A 17845-nucleotide genomic window follows, 5' to 3' on the forward strand; every position below is an offset into this window, starting at 1 on the left:
ATTCTAGGGGAGGAAAGGAGAGTGAAAAAGCTGGCTTAAAATTCAACATTCAAAAAAAATTAAAATCATGGCACTCAGTCCCATCACTTCATGGCAAATAGAAGGGGAAAAAATGAAACAGTGACAGATTTAATTTTCTTGGGCTCCAAAATCACTGTGATGGTGACTACAGCCAGGAAATTAAAAAATGCTTACTCCTTGGAAGGAAAGTTATGACAAACCAAAACTGTCAAAATTCTGACAAAGGAAGAAAGCTACTGACAACCAAGAATACTTTACCTGACAAAGTTGACCTTCTTAATGTAAACAAACATAGTTTTCCAGGCAAACAAAAGTTGAAGAAATCCATCACCACTAGACCTGCTTGCAAGAAATGTTGAAGAGACATCTTTAAGAAGATATAGTTAAATTCAGAATTATTTAAAGTTATAATGATGATGGATTAATCACTGGTAAATCTAATGTGAAGGATAAAAGATAAAAGTAGGAAAACTATACAGTAATTTGTTAATGGATACACAAGATAAAAAGATGTAAATCATGATGTCAAATAGTACTATGAGTACTAAGAGTACTAAAGAGTAAAAAACTGGGCCTATAGAATGTGTTCAAACTTAAGTTGTTTTAAACTTTAAACAGACTGTCAAAAACATAAGATATTCTATGTAAGTCTCATGGTAATTCCAAAGCAAAAAACCTATCAGATCAGATCAGATCAGTCCCTCAGTCATGTCCGACTCTTTGCAACCCCATGAATCACAGCACACCAGGCCTCCCTGCCCATCACCAACTCCCGGAGTTCACTCAGACTCATGTTCATCGAGTCAGTGATGCCATCCAGCCATCTCATCTTCTGTTGTCCCCTTCTCCTCTTGCCCCCAATCCCTCCCAGCATCAGAGTCTTTTCCAATGAGTCAACTTTTCGCATGAGGTGGCCAAAGTACTGGAGTTTCAGCTTTAGCATCATTCCTTCCAAAGAAATCCCAGGGCTAATCTCCTTCAGAATGGACTGGTTGGATCTCCTTGCAGTCCAAGGGACTCTCAAGAGTCTTCTCCTACACCACAGTTCAAAAGCATCAATTCTTCGGTGCTCAGCCTTCTTCACAGTCCAACTCTCACATCCATACATGACCACTGGAAAAACCATAGCCTTGACTAGACGAACCTTTGTTGGCAAAGTAATGTCTCTGCTTTTTCTGCTTTACTGACTATGCCAAAGCCTTTGACTGTGTGGATCACAATAAACTGTGGAAAATTCTGAAACAGATGGGAATACCAGACCACCTGACATGCCTCTTGAGAAATTTGTATGCAGGTCAGGAAGCAATAGTTAGAACTGGACATGGAACAACAGACTGGTTCCAAATAGGAAAAGGAGTATGTCAAGGCTGTATATTGTCACCCTGCTTATTTAACTTATATGCAGAGTACATCGTGAGAAATGCTGGGCTGGAAGAAGCACAAGCTGGAATCAAGATTGCCAGGGGAAATATCAATAACCTAGATATGCAGATGACACCACCTTATGGCAGAAAGTTTAGAGGAACTAAAGAGCCTCTTGATGAAAGTGAAAGAGGAGAGTGAAAAAGTTGGCTAAAAGCTCAGTGTTCAGAAAACACTGAGATCATGGCATCTAGTCCCATCACTTCATGGGAAATAGATGGGGAAACAGTGGAAACAGTGTCCGACTATTTTGGGGGGCTCCAAAATCACTACAGATGGTGATTGCAGCCATAAAATTAAAAGACACTTACTCCTTGGAAGGAAAGTTATGACCAACCTAGATAGCATATTAAAAACAGAGACATGTATCTATCAGTCAGTTCAGTTCAGTTTAGTCACTCAGTCATGTCCAACTCTTTGCAACCCATGAATCGCAGCACACCAGGCCTCCCTGTCCATCACCAACTCCTGCAGTTCACTCAAACTCACATCCATCTAGTCAGTGATGCCATCCAGTCTTCTCATCCTCTGTCATCCCCTTTTCCTCCTGCCCCCAATCCCTCCCAGCATCAGAGTCTTTTCCAATGAGTCAACTCTTCGCATGAGGTGGCCAAAGTACTGGAGTTTCAGCTTTAACATCATTCCTTCCAAAGAAATCCCAGGGCTGATCTCCTTTAGAATGGACTGGTTGGATTTCCTTGCGGTCCAAGGGTCTCTCAAGAGTCTTCTCCAACACCACAGTTCAAAAGCATCAATTCTTCGGTGCTCAGCCTTCTTCACAGTCCAACTTTCACATCCATACATGACCACTGGAAAAACCATAGCCTTGACTAGATGAACCTTTGTTGGCAAAGTAATGTCTCTGCTTTTCAATATGCTATCTAGGTTGGTCATAACTTTGCTTCCAAGGAGTAAGTGTCTTTTAATTTCATGGCTGCAGTCACCATCTGCAGTGATTTTGGAGCCCCTCAAAAATAAAGTCTGACACTGTTTCCACTGTTTCCCCATCTATTTCCCATGAAGTGATGGGACCAGATGCCATGATCTTCATTTTCTGAATGTTGAGCTTTAAGCCAACTTTTTCTCTCTCCTCTTTCACTTTTATCAAGAGGCTTTTTAGTTTCTCTTCACTTTCTGCCATAAGGCTGGTGTCATCTGCATATCTGAAGTTATTGATATTTCTCCCGGCAATCTTGATTCCAGCTTGTGTTTCTTCCAGCCCAGCATGTCTCATGATGTACTTTGCATATAAGTTAAATAAGCAGGGTGACAGTATACAGCCTTGACGTACTCCTTTTCCTATTTGGAACCAGTCTGTTGTTCCATGTCCAGTTCTAACTGTTGCCTCCTGACCTGCATATAGGTTTCTCAAGAGGCTGGTCAGGTGGTCTGGTATTCCCATCTCTTTCAAAATTTTCCACTGTTTATTGTGATCCACACAGTCAAAGGCTTTGGCATAGTCAATAAAGCAGAAATAGATGTTTTTCTGGAACTCTCTTGCTTTTTTGATGATCCAGCAGATGTTGGCAATTTAATCTCTTGTTCCTCTGCCTTTTCCAAAACCAGCTTGAACATCTGGAAGTTCACAGTTCACGTATTGCTGAACCCTGGCTTGGAGAATTTTGAGCATGTTTCTATAGACAGATGCAAATATCTGTATGCATCTAATGGATCATAATATGCACAGTTCCATTTGGCATGTGATTTTAAGAGTATATCTGTTTCATTTTTATCCAACTTTGAAAGCAGATTAAGGTTTTCTAGAACTTTTAAGACTGTCTCCTTTTTCAATTTAGATTAAATCTCTTGATGGAAAAAATGTGGTTGGCAAGATTTCCAAGCAGTTTACTAAGATTATGAGAGAAATATTTACACACTAAAGTATCTTTGGCATCCAGTTTCCTGCGGACATTGATGTGAAAATGAAAGCTGTGATACTTGGCATGTGTTTTCTCCTTGTAAGTCTGTTCTCACTAATTTTGGCTGTAGATGATTTCTCTAGTATCAGGCTTAAATTATTCAGTAAATTGTGCATTTTAGAATGAGCTCCTTAAATTTATAACTTTTTTACCCCCAAAAGTATTTATTTAATTCTCGCTCTTAAATTCCATTTTCACCTGATACTGTGGATTTATAGGTGACTAGTTCTCTCTGGAACCTCTACTTAGTTTCACATGTCAACAGAAAGACCTTATATGTTAAGGAGAGGCACTAGTCTTTGGAGCTTGTATTAAAAATTCAAAATTAGTTATGTGGGCATACTTTAAATATGAGCTTACATAGGATAAAACTCAGAGAAAAAGATAGGTTTCCTTTTGATTCACTGTTAAGTCATGTAATATAAGGTGTAATCTGCAATGAGTATACATCCAATCAAGCCATCAGATCAAATTGCAAATTGAGAGGAAATACATGGGATAAAGCAATGAACCAGACCTTATCTTCACATTAAATCATATAGGGAGAGTTCAGAAACCCCAAATACCATATCATACCCCAGTTCAATTAAGTCAGAAGCTTAGCATCAGAGGCTTCTCAGATAAATTCATATCTGGTCAAATTCAGATAAAACTCCTCAGATAAATTCATATCTGGTCAAAGATGCCTGAGACAGAGCAATGATTTTTCTGTAATCCCTTCCTGTACAGTAGAAATGCCTGGGTAGCTTTCACACTCCCTATGTCAAGACTGCCCACGTCTAGTAAACCAAAATCTGTGGAGGTGGAAACAAGTCTTTAAGCTGATTAGGCTCCCAGGTCATTCCAGTTTCCAAACAAGATTTGAAATCATTAGATAACTATCTTAAACAGTCATTGGAAATCCAATCAGGAAAAAACCAAAAAGGTAAGAGGATATATAGCAAACAGGACCCTTTCCTTCAACAAATAATTGTCAAGGAACATAAAAAGAAAAATAAAATGAAAAAAGTAGAGAGACATCAACCTTACCCAGTTTGTGGAGCATGTCTAGATATTGATTTGAACAAATCAATGTAAAAACACATTAACAGGGCATCCAGGGAATTTGAGTACCGACTGGCTATTTGATGATGATATAAAACTAAAGTTTTTTAAGCTCTGATGATGATAATAATACCTATGTATTATTGTTGTTCAGTCGCTAAGTCGTGTCCAACTGTTTGCAACCGCCATGGTCTGCAGCACACCAGGCTTCCCTATCCTTCACTATCTCCTGGAGTTTGCTCAAGTTCATGTCCATTAAGTCAGTGATGCTATCTAGCCATCTCATCCTCTGTTGCCCACTTCTCCTTTTGTCTTCAAACTTTCCCAACATCAGGGTCTTTTCCAATGTGTTGGCTCTTTGCATAGGTGGCCAAAGTACTGAAGCTTCAGCTTCAGAATCAGTCCTTCCAATAAATATTCAGGGTTGATTTCCTTTAGGATTGACTGGTTTGATCTCTTTGCTGTCCAAGGGACTCTCAAGAGTGTTCCCCAGCACCACAGGTCAAAAACATCAATCTTTGGCACTCAGCTTCCTTATGGTCCAACTGTCACATCCATACATGACTACTGGATAAACCATAGCTTTGACAATATGGCCCTTTGTCAGCAAATGGATGTGTCTGATTTTTAATATGCTGTCTACATTTGTCACAGCTTTCCCTCTAAGCAGCAGCGTCTTTTAATTTCATGGCTGCAGTAACTGTCTGTAGTGATTTTGGAGCCCAAGAAAATAAAATCTGTCACTGCTTCCACTTTATCCCTATCTATTCACCATGAAGTGATGGGGCTGGATGCCATGATCTTAGTTTTTGAATGTTAAGTTTTAAGCCAACTTTTTTACCCTCCTCTTTCACTCTCATTAAGAGGCTCTTTAGCTCCTCTTCACTTTCTGCTACTAGAATGGTATCATCTGCATATCTGAGGTTGCTGATATTCTTTGCATAAATCTTGATTCCACTTTGTGATTCATTCAGCCTAGCATTTCCCATGATGTACTCTGCATAGAAGTTAAATAAGTATGGTGACAATACTTATTGTCATACTCCTACAGCATTATAATACTCCTTTCTCAATTTTGAACCAGTTCATTGTCCCATGTCCGGTTCTGACTGTTGCTTCTTGACTCATATACAGTTTTCTCAGGAGACATGTAAGGTGGTTTGGTACTCCCATCTCATTAAGAATCTTACACAGTTTTTTTGATCCAAGTAATCAAAGGCTTTAGCATAGTCAATAAAGCAAGAGTAGATGTTTTTGTGGAACTCCCTTGCTTTCTCTAAGATCCAGTGAATGTTGGCAATTTGATCTCTGGTTCTCCTCTTTGAAACCCAGCTTGTGCATCTGGAAGTTCTCGGTTCACGTACTGCTGAAGCCCAGCTTGAAAGATTTTGAACACAACCTTGCTAGCATGTGAAATGAACACAATTGCGCAGTAGTTTGAACATTTTGGGGCATTGCCTTTCCTTGGGATTGTAATGAAAACTGACCTTTTCCAGTCCTGTAGCCACTGCTGAGTTTTCCACATTTGCTAACATATTGAGTACAGCACTTTAACAGTATCATTATTTATGAGTTTAAGTCACTCAGCTGGAATTCTATCACCTCCACTAGCTTTTCTTGCAGTAATCCTTTCTAAGGCCCACTAGACTTCACATTCTAGGATGTCTGACTCTAGATGAGTGATCACACCATCATGGTTATCCATGTCATTAAGACCTTTCTTCTATGGTTCTTCTGTATATTCTTTCCCCCTTATCTTAATCTCTTCTGCCTCTGTTAGGTCTTACTGTTTTGGTCCTTTATCATGGCTATCCTTGCATGAAATGTTCTCTTGATATCTCCGATAAGAGATCTCTAGTCTTTCCATTCTGTTGTTTTCCTCTATTTCTTTGCACTGTTCATTGAAAAAGACCTACTTATCTCTCCTTACTGTTCTTGGAACTCTGCATTCAGTTGGGTATATCTTTCCCCTTTTCCCTTGCCTTTCACTTCTCTTCTTTCTTCTATTTGTAAAGCCTCCTTAGATAACCACTTTGCCTTCTTGGATTTCTTTTTCTTTGGAATGGTTTTGATTACCACTTCCTCTACAATGTTACAAACCTTCGTCCATAATTCTTCAGGCACTCTATCAGACCTAATCCCTTGAATATATTTGTCATTCCACTGTATAATCATAAGAGCCTTGATTCAGATCACACCCAAATGGCCAAGTGGTTTTCCCTACTTTCTTCAATATAAGCCTGAATTTTGCAAGAAGGAGCTTATGATCTAAGCCAAAGTCAGTTCCAGGTCTTGTTTTTACTGACTGTGTTGAGTTGCTCCATATTTGGCTGCAAATAACATAGTCTTATTTTGGTATTGACCATCTGATGATGTCCATGTGTATAGTCTTCTCTTTGGTTATTGGAAAAGGGTGCTTACTATGACCAGGATTTTCTCTTAAGAAAACACTGCTAGCCTTTCCCCTGCTTCATTTTGTACTCCAAGGCCAAACTTGCCTGTCATTCAGGGTATTTCTTGACTTCCTACTTTTGCATTCTAATCCCCTATGATGAAAAGGACATTTTTTTTTTAATGGTAGTTCTAGAAGATGCTGTAGATATTCACAAAACTTGTCAGCTTCAGCTCCTTCAGCATCAGTGGTTGGGTATAGACTTGGATTACTGTGCTGTTGAATGATTTACCTTGAAAATGAACTGAGATCATTCTGTTATTTTTGAGGCTGCACCCGAGTACTGCATTTTGAACTCTGTTCTTGACCCCAGAGATCAAATTGCCAACATCCGCTGGATCATGGAAAAAGCAAGAGAGTTCCAGAAAAAACATATATTTCTGCTTTATTGACTATGCCAAAGCCTTTGACTGTGTGGATCACAATAAACTGTGGAAAATTCTGAAAGAGATAGGAATACCAGACCACCTGACCTGCCTCTTGAGAAATCTGTATGGAGGTCAGGAAGCAACAGTTAGAACTGGACATGGAACAACAGACTGGTTCCAAATAGGAAAAGGAGTACGTCAAGGCTGTATATTGTCATCCTGCTTATTTAATTTATATGCAGCATACATCATGAGAAACGCTGGACTGGAAGAAACACAAGCTGGAATCAAGATTACCAGGAAAAATATCAATAACCTCAGATATGCAGATGACACCACCCTTATGGCAGAAAGTGAAGAGGAACTAAAAAGCCTCTTGATGAAACTGAAAGGGGAGAGTGAAAAAGTTGGCTTAAAGCTCAACATTCAGAAAACAAAGATCATGGCATCTGGTCCCATCACTTTATTGGAAATAGATGGGGAAACAGTGTCAGACTTTATTTTTCTGGGCTCCAAAATCACTGCAGATGGTGACTGCAGCCATGAAATTAAAAGACACTTACTCCTTGGAAGGAAAGTTATGACCAACCTAGATAGCCTATTCAAAAGCAGAGACATTACTTTGCCAACAAAGGTTCATCTAGTCAAGGCTATGGTTTTTCCAGTGGTCATGTATGGATGTGAGAGTTGGACTGTGAAGAAGGCTGAGCACCGAAGAATTGATGCTTTTGAACTGTGGTGTTGGAGAAGACTCTTGAGAGTCCCTTGGGCTGCAAGGAAATCCAACCAGTCCATTCTAAAGGAGATCAGCCCTGGGATTTCTTTGGAAGGAATGATGCTTAAGCTGAAACTCCAGTACTTTGGCCACCTCATGCAAAGAGTTGACTCATTGGAAAAGACTCTGATGCTGGGAGGGATTGGGGGCAGGAGGAGAAGGGGACGACAGAGGATGAGATGGCTGGATGGCATCACTGACTCGATGGACGTGAGTCTGAGTGAACTCCAGGAGTTGGTGATGGACAGGGAGGCCTGGTGTGCTGCGATTTATGGGGTTGCAAAGATTTGGACATGACTGAGCGACTGAACTGAACTTGACCCCAAGGGGTATTCCATTTCTTCTAAGTGATTCTTGCCCACAATATATTCTTGCCCACAACAGATATAATGATCATCTTAATTAAATTCACCCATTCCTGTCCATTTTAGTCACTGACTCCTAAGATGTCAATGTTACTCTTGTTATCTCCTGTTTGACCATGTCCAATTTACCTTGATTCACAGACCTAACATTCCAGGTTCCTATGCAATACTGTTCTTTACAGCATCAGTCTTAACTTTCACCACCAGACACATCCATAACTGAATGTCAATTCTGCTTTGGTTGAGCCACTCCATTCTTCCTGGAGATATTAGTTATTGCCTTCAGCTTCCCCAGTACTATATTGGACACCTTCTGACCTGGAGGGCTCATTTTCATATCTTTTTGCCTTATCGTTCTGTCCATAAGGTTCTCCCTTCAAGAATACTGGAGTGGGTTGCTATTTCCTTCTCCAGTGGATTATGTTTTGTCAGAACTTATCACTATGACCTGTCCATCTTGGGTGGCCCTGCATGACATGACTCAGCTTCACTGAGTACACAAGCCCCTTTGCCATGACAAGGCTGTGATCCATGAAGGAGAAATTACCAGAAGATGAATTCAATTCTTGCAGTAATCAAAAAATGCATAGAATTATGGGATTTCATTGCTATTAAAATTAAATGCTGCAGGTGGAGCTCATATAGCTATTGACTTGCTATGGCTTTTTAATTTTCATAGTTTTTTTTCTTGTTTAACAGATATATAAATGTGTTTCATCAGATCCCTTAGCATCCCTCTGCATCAGAATTATCTCTGTTATGCTGTTGAAATTCATTTCTGTATTTTTGTTTTTATCTAGGATTTCATGTTTTATGAAAACAATGGCTGTATTCAACTTTTGACAGGAGGAATATGATAGCAGAGTAATGAAAGTATCAAAAAATTTGATGTCTATATTAACTGGGACTGTATAAAAGAAAAACTCGTTTTTTTTTTTCTCTTGAAAGTCATTATGCCACATATGAAATACTCTTGGTATCTGTAGTCCCAGAATGTGATTTCAGTTTGAAACAATGGTCCATTTTCTGTTCACATGCTTATAAATATTTTATACATTTTCTTTGACTGTTCACTGTGTTTTTGGGAGAAATGCATAGGACTGTTTACCTTTAGACATGAAACTTCTTATGAAAAACTATTTTGAATTATATTCTGATTTATTTTACATTTTTATAGCAAAAATTAATGAAAGACTTATTAAATGAATTATACTGTAAAATTATATTTTATTAAATCTAATTATTTCACACATAATAAGTGATGTTATTTTGCAAACACTGTATATTTGAGAACTAATATTAACATAATTTCAGTTTCCTTTACAATTATGTTCAAATAATAATATAAAAACCAAGGAAAGTAAATGTGTTTGTTTTATTTTCAGGGATCCACACTATATGAAATTTTTGATAAACTAATCTGCTAATGTAAATAAAATCTTCATATCAACAAGGCAATAAATTGCCATTTTTGACAGTTTTCAGCAAACAAAGAAAAACATGATTCTGTCCCAAAAAGGACACATTTTAAAAACTCAATCTAAAACTGGGATATTGTTATAATTTTTGAAGTAACCATTTACACATTAAATAGCTCCTATATCCTATTGTTTACAAAACACAGAAACCTTGATATTATTCTATGTACTAAATATAACATACCTACTCCTTTGCAGGGCTTCCCTGGTGGCTCAGTGGTAAAGAACCTCCCGCCAATGCAGGAGAGGCAAGTTCAATCCCTGGATTGGGAAGGTCTTCTGGAGAAGAAAGTGGCAACCTACTCCAGTATTCTTGCCTGGGAAATCCCATGGACATAGACTGGCAGGCTACAGTCCATGGTTTAGTGAAAGAGTTGGACATGACTTAGTTACTAAACAACATCAGCAACTCTTTTGCAGGGTAAAAACTTCAATAGAAATCTAATATGAAGTGTACTAATAATCAAATAAGTGAAATTTTAGAATTGTTAACATGTTTTCTTATACATTTGATTTTCTAAGCAATCAGTGAACAAATAATTCAAGTGGTATTCTGAACCCTGTACCTCTCATTATCTTTCAAACTCCTTAAAAGGAGCAAAAGCATATGACACCATTAGTAAAACCAATACTAGTACTAGGAAATAGGATTTCTATCTATCAGAAAGTTAGAGGAATTTTTATACTCTGTCTTGTAGAGAAAATTAAATTGTGTGAAATGTCCAAACCACAATTTACTTCATGCAAAGGAAGTGTGTTTAATAAGTAAGAGCTTAGGAGGTTGGGTCCCAAGATGGCAGAGGAACAGGATGGGGAGACCACTTTGTCTCCCACAAATTCATCAAAAGATCATTTGAATGCTGAGCAACTTCCACAAAACAACTTCTGAACGCTGGTGCAGGACACCTGGCATCCAGAAAGGCAGCCCATTCTCTTTGAAAGGAGGTAGGACAAAATATAAAAGACAAAAAGATAGACAAAAGGGTTAGGGACAGAGACCTGTCTTGGCAAGGGAGACATGAAGGAGGAGAAGTTTCCACACAGTAAGAAACTCTCTCAGGGGCATGTCTTGGGGGTTTTGGAATCTCAGAGGGCAACATAACTGGGAAGAAGAAGAAGAAAAAAAAAAGAAACAGAGAATATGCACCTAACCGCAACTGCCAGCAGAGAAGTAGCCCAGATGCTCACGTCTGCCACCAGCAAGTGGGCTGGGCAGAGAGGTGTGGGCTGCATAATCAGTGCTTAGGCTAAGGACCAGAACTGAATGCCCTGAGGACAATCCAAAGGAGCTAACAAGAGATAGCAACCCAAACTGTGGGATTGCCAGAGAGGAAAAAAAAAAAAACTTTCCCATGAAAGGCTCTAATGTCCAGCCTGGCCCACTCACAGAATAAAAGATGAAGTGAATACCAAAGGAGAGCTAGCCAGCTGCATACAGGCACCCCTTCCCACTGCCCCCAGAGGCAGAGAGGCAGGTGTGTGACAGCCAGAGCTGGAAGGCAAGGGGCTGCTGTAATCTCAGCCCCAGAGATCACTCCCTCCACCAAACTGTGAACAGGCTCCCAGTTGCTAACCATGTCTTCCTGGGATCCTGGATTGTTGACATCCACCAGGAGGGTCACAGCCTGAGATCAGCTCCCCAGAGAAGACACACAGCACACCTGAGATGGTGCTCTCATGACGCACCGGGGAACCGAGTGGCCAGGACTGGGGAGGTGATTAAGACGCATGGCCCACCTGCAAGTGTGCTTGCCAAGCCCCTGGTCACCTGAGCTGCTTGGACCTGGGAAGGACAAAAAATGCACACCCGACTGAATCTGTGCCCTTGTGGAGTGCCTGAGAACTTGAGCGGTTTAGACCTGGGAGGTGCATGAAATGCAGGGTCTGCTTTGGACAGTGCCTTTGCAGAGAAATCTGGAGCCTGAGCAGTGTAGACAACAGGAAACAAATGCTGCCTTGATCTATGGCAAAGCCAGTGTGGTCCATAGACTGCAATCACTCCCAACACATGCCAGAGATATTTGTTTGCAGTATTCCTCCCTCCCCACAACACAACTGAACAAGTGAGCCTAAATAAGTGAACACCTTCGCTCCCTTGTGTCAGGGTGGAAGTTAGACACTGAAGAGACTTGCAAAGAGAGGAAGCCAAAATTAACAAACAAGAGGGAACCACTCAGGAAGTAACAGGTGCAACAGATTAAATCCCTGTAGTTAACATTGACTAGACATCGGAGTGGGGCTATAGACCTTGAGAACAAGTACAAGCTGAAACAAGGAACTATCTGAAATTGAACTGACTCCACATTGCCCACAACAGCTCCAGAGAAATTCCTAGATATATTTTTACTATTATCACTTTTTTTAAAAAAAGTTTAAGTTCTTTATTACTCCTTTAATTTTCGTTTTCATAACCTACTATTACCTTGCCAAAAAAGACCCTACTTTTAAAGCTAATTATATATATATATATATATATATATATATATATATAAATTTTTGTGATTGATTTTGTTTTGTATTTTTTATATTGTATCTTTGAGAGTCTAACCTCTATACTAGATTTTTAATTTTTGCTTTTTGGTATTTGTTATCAATTTTGTACATTTAAGAATCAAATCTTCAGTATCCATTTTCACTTAGGGATGTGATTACTGGTTTGGTTGTTCTCTCCCCTTTTGACTCCCCCTTTCTCTCCCAGGTCACCCCTATCTCCCTCCCCCCGCTTCTCTTCTCTATTTTATGAGCCTCTCTGGGTGTTCCAGACTGTGGAGAGTACTTAGGGAACTGATTACTGGGTACATTGCTCTTTCCTTTTTTGATTCCCCTTCTCCTCTTGCTCACCTCTATCTCCCTCCTCCCTCTTCTCTTCTCCATGTAACTCTGTGAACCTCTCTTGGTGTCCCTCGCTGTGGAGAACTGTTTCACCATTAACCTAGACATTTTATTATCTGTACTGAATGGATGGAGACATCCTGAGGCTATTGTAACAATAAGACTGAAAGCCAGAGGCGGGTGGCTTAACTCCAAAACCTGAGAACATCAGAGAACTCCTGATTTCAGGGAACATTAATAAAGAGCTCATCACCCAAAAGACTCCATACATACAGTGAAACAAAACTCACCCAAGAGCCAATAAGTTCCAGTGCAAGACACACCATGCTAATTTTCCAGTAAGCAGGAACACAGCCCTGAGCATTAAAAGACAGGCTACTCAAAGCCATGCCAACCCCATAGACACCCCAAAACTCACTACTGGACACGTCATTGCACTCTAGAAGAAGACATCCAGCTCCACCCACTGGAACACTGACGTAGGCTCCCCTAACAAGGAAAAGTTGAAAAGCCACTAGTCCAACCCCACCCACAGGGAGCAAGCTCCACAATAAAGAGGAATCATTAACTTCCAGCCTACAGACAGGGCACCATAAACACACCAATCTAAACAAAAAGAAAAGGCAGGGAAATACTCAGCAGGTAAAGTTCAGTTCAGTCACTCAGTCATGTCTGACTCTTTGTGACTCCATGAACCGTAGCATGCCAGGCCTCCCTGTCCATCACCAACTGCCAGAGTCTACCCAAACCCATGTCCACTGAGTCAGTGATGCCATCCAACCATCTCATCATCTGTCATCCCCTTCTCCTCCTGCTCTCAATCCTTCCCAGCATCAGGGTCTTTTCAAGTGAGTCAGCTCTTCGCATCAGGTGGCCAAAATATTGGAGTTTCACCTTCAACATCATTCCTTCCAATGAACACCCAGGGCTGATCTGCTTTAGGATGGACTGGTTGGATCTCCTTGCAGTCCAAGGGACTCTCAAGAGTCTTCTCCAACACCACCGTACAAAAGCATCAATTCGTCGGCACTCAGCTTTCTTTATAGTCCAACTCTCACATCCATACATGACCATTGGAAAAACCATTGCCTTGACTAGACAGACCTTTGTTGGCAAAGTAATGTCTCTACTTTTTAATATGCTGTCTAGGTTGGTCATAACTCTCTTTCTAGGGAGTAAATATCTTTTAATTTCATGGCTGCAATCACCATCTGCAGTGATTTTGGAGCCCAGAAAAATAAAGTCAGCACTGTTTCCACTGTTTCCCCATCTATTTGCCATGAAGTGATGGGACCGTATGCCATGATCTTAGTTTTCTGAATGTTGAACTTTAAGCCAACGTTTTTACTCTCCTCTTTCACTTTCATCAAGAGGCTCTTTAGCTCTTCTTCATGTTCTGCTATAAGAAAGAAAGAAAAGAAAGAAAGTGAAGTTGCTCAGTCGTGTCCGACTCTTTGCGACCCCATAGACTGTAGCCTACGAGGCTCCTCCGTTCATGGGATTTTCCAGGCAAGAGTACTGGAGTGGGTTGCCATTTCATTCTCCAGAGGATCTTCCTGACCCAGGGATTAAACCTGGGTCTCTGGCATTGTAGGCAGACGGTTTACCATCTTAGCTACCAGGGAAGCCTTGAATATTCTGCCATAAGGGTGGTGTCAACTGCATATCTGAGGTTACTGATATTTCTTCAGGCAATCTTGATTCCAGCTTGTGCTTCTTCCAGCCCAGCGTTTCTCATGATCCAGCAATCCCACTGCTGGGCATACACACTGAGGAAACCAGAATTTAAAGACACACGTGTGCTCCAATGTTCTTTGTAGCACTATTTACAATAGCTAGGACATGGAAGCAACCTAGATGTCAATCAGCAGATGAATGGATAAGAAAGTTTTAGTATATACACAATGGAACATTACTTAGCTATCAAAAAGAACACATTTGAGTCAATTCTACTGAGGTGGATGAAACTGGAGCCTATTATACAGAATGAAGTGAGTCAGAAAGAGAAACACCAATACACTATATTAATGTATATATATGGAATTTACAAAGATGGTAATGATGACCCTATATGTGAGACCTTTGTAATTAGCCTCCAATTAAAATTAAGTAATTAATTAAAAAAATAAATAAGAGCTTAGGGGAGAGACTTCCTTTCATCCACAGCAGAACTGAACACCACTAGGTTCTAATGTTGAGAACATTGAGATGGCAGAGAAGCTGCAGGAAAAGTCATGTCCAGACCACCTTTCATTAGCCTAAATAATTCACCAAATGCCAGATTCCTATGATGAAGTGTAACTGAGGCACTCACATTCAGTTTTTATTTAGTACAGACAGTGTACCAGGTACAATGAGGTACAGCTGGATCCTAGTGGTATTAGTTATGCTAGTTAGAGAAGGAGGGCTTTCTGAGCTGTCAGGTACCACAGTCAACCCCAAAAGAGGTCAGAGGTAGAGATGTTATCTCTATATAACTATATCTTGCTTTCATTTTCTCCCTCCCCTTCCTCCCATATTCTTCCTTCCTTTCCTTTACATAGGACCCAGGATCTCTGGTTATGTAAAGTAAAACTGCAGTTAATCTGAAAGATTCCTCTGTCTTCAACTGTGTAAGAGAGATTTAAGCAGAAATCCACACACCATCTACAGGACTCATATAAGTTCAAATACAAGACAAATACCTTCTAATTAAATATTTACAAAGAGAAAAACAGCCAAATATGAAAAATTAGACATTTAAATTAGGAAAATACCATGAATTACAATAAATATCTAATTTGTAATCTCTGATTTTTGAGGGAATGCTGCATATGTATTTATTTCTGGAACAGGCAATAGAAAAATGAGAACATTCTGATGTAGCAAAAGTATGATGGAAGAAAGATACCACAGTAAAAAGACGGATTTTAGAACTTCTCCAGCAAGTCTAACAAAGTGTAGACAGAAAAGGTGATTTTTTAGGAACAGATATATCAACTTTGGGCTCTCCGGGTAGCTCAGCTAACAAAGAATCTGTCTGCAATGCAGGAGACCCCAGTTCAGTTCCTGGATTGGGAAGATGCCCTGGAGAAAGGATAGGCTACTCACTCTATTCTTGGGCTTCCCTGGTGGCTCAGGCAATAAAGAATCCACTTGCAATGAGAGAGACTTGGGTTTAATCCCTGAGTTAGAAAGATCCCCTGGAGGACAGCATGGCATCCCACTCCAGTATTCTTGCCTGGAGAATCCCCATAGACAGAAGAGCCTGGAGGGCTACATACAGTCCATGGTGTCACGAAGAATTGGACATGACTGACCAACTAAGCACAGCACATATCAACTTACAACCAGAATTCCAGAAGGAAAAAATTAGATAGAACCAAAATAATAATTTTTTAAATTTATTTTTTATTGGATAATTGCTTTACAAAATTTTGTTGTTTTCTGTAAAACTTCAACATTAATCAGACATAGGTATACATATATCCCTTCCCTGTTGAACCTCCCTGCCATCTGCCACCCCATTCCACCCCTCTAGATTGATACAGAGCCCCTAAGAATAATTTTTATAAGTAATAAATCTTATTTGCAACCAGGACTGACTGTACTCTTCCAGTCGAATGAATTTATCATATATCAGAAAAATTCATGGAAATACCTACTTATGATTATTTATTAACAAAACATGGCAACTCACTCCAGTACTCTTGCCTTGAGAATCCCATGGATGGAGGAGCCTGGTAGGCTGCATTCCATGGGGTTGCAAAGAGTCGGACATGACTGAGCGACTTCACTTTCACGCATTGGAGAAGGAAATGGCAACCCACTCCAGTGTTCTTGCCTGGAGAATCCCAGGGATGGGGGAGCCTGGTGGGCTGCCATCTATGGGGTCGCACAGAGTCGGACACGACTGAAACGACTTAATAATAGTAGTAGTAGTATTAACAAAACAATTATTATATGTCTGCAGGAGGGCAGACATTGTCAGACCTTAGTAGAATGGTTTCTGTGGCTTAAAATTCATGACCTTCCCACAGTCTAGTTAATTTTTTTACTTCATCAATAAGGTTCAATCAATTCAGCAATGTTTAATCACAAATATTTTAAAAAAATCAAAGGATATGAGACAAAGAGAAATCTTAGAAAGGTACTGTGTGCCCCCATTTCCCAAGCCTGTCTTTGAATAGAGACCTTACCACTGCAGAGGTTCTGTCCCTCGAGATGATGTGACTTAGAGTCACTGACTCATTCAGAACATTGACTCATTCAGAACTGGCTATCCTTCTCACCCTGAAAAGAACAAAAGAAAAGCATCACATCTCAGGTCATCATGCTGCCCACCAAGTCCTAGCTCTTTGCTTATAAGTATCATTTTCTACCCAAACTGGGCTCTTTGAGAAATGAGCTGAAATGAGATCAATTTCTCAGCTGATCAATGAGAAATGAGCTCTTTGATCCTAGAGCTGAAGCAGGGAAAACTAAAAGATCAGCCTCTAGCAAATTATGGAATATCAAGTAAGTCTTCAAGGAATGAAGATGGAGTATCAAATGAATAAATTTGAAAGGGCTCCAACCAGCAAAATTAAGGACAATTTGAGCATCAAAATATTTTATCAGATTATTACCATTTAATAAAGTAGGACACCATGTGTCCTTATAGATATAATAAATGTAAAAATGAAAACTTTAATGAGGACACAGATATAGTTTTGAATTACTCTCTCATGAAACCTTTTCAATTTTTAAGGGGAAAATATTAACTTTTATAGCACAGCCTCGCAGCCCCCACTATGATCATGTAATCAAAGTGATCATTGTCAATAAGAGAACAAAGTAAATTGATAAGATTCAGTAAGATAGAGCATCAGGAGTTGTGATATGTAGTTTAGCATAGCACACAGTGAAGTAATATTTCCAAGTTTTATTGAAATATAATTTATATATAACATTGTATTAGTTTAGATGTGCAACATGATGATTTATGTTCATATTGCAAAATGATCACCACAGCAAATTTAGTTAACATCCATCCCCTCATATTTAATTTTTTTTTTCCCTTGTGATGAGAGTTTTAAGATTTCCTCTCTTAGCAACTTTCAAAATACATGACACAGTATTGTCAACTATAATCACCATACTTTGGCCACCTCATGTGAAAAGTTGACTCATTGGAAAAGACTGATGCTG

At 39.7% G+C, this 17845-nt stretch overlaps 1 long non-coding RNA gene across 1 annotated transcript; it reads left to right on the top strand.

Annotated features, from left to right (window-relative positions):
- Nucleotides 1-1527: 1527 nt before the first annotated feature.
- LOC133249151 (uncharacterized) lies at nucleotides 1528-12267 on the top strand. Its single transcript, XR_009736863.1, has 2 exons — nucleotides 1528-3401; nucleotides 9167-12267. It is a non-coding gene; the product is annotated as an uncharacterized LOC133249151 (long non-coding RNA).
- Nucleotides 12268-17845: the final 5578 nt, after the last annotated feature.

The sequence above is a fragment of the Bos javanicus genome, chromosome 1 (assembly GCF_032452875.1).
Source record: "Bos javanicus breed banteng chromosome 1, ARS-OSU_banteng_1.0, whole genome shotgun sequence".
Taxonomy (NCBI): domain Eukaryota; kingdom Metazoa; phylum Chordata; class Mammalia; order Artiodactyla; family Bovidae; genus Bos; species Bos javanicus.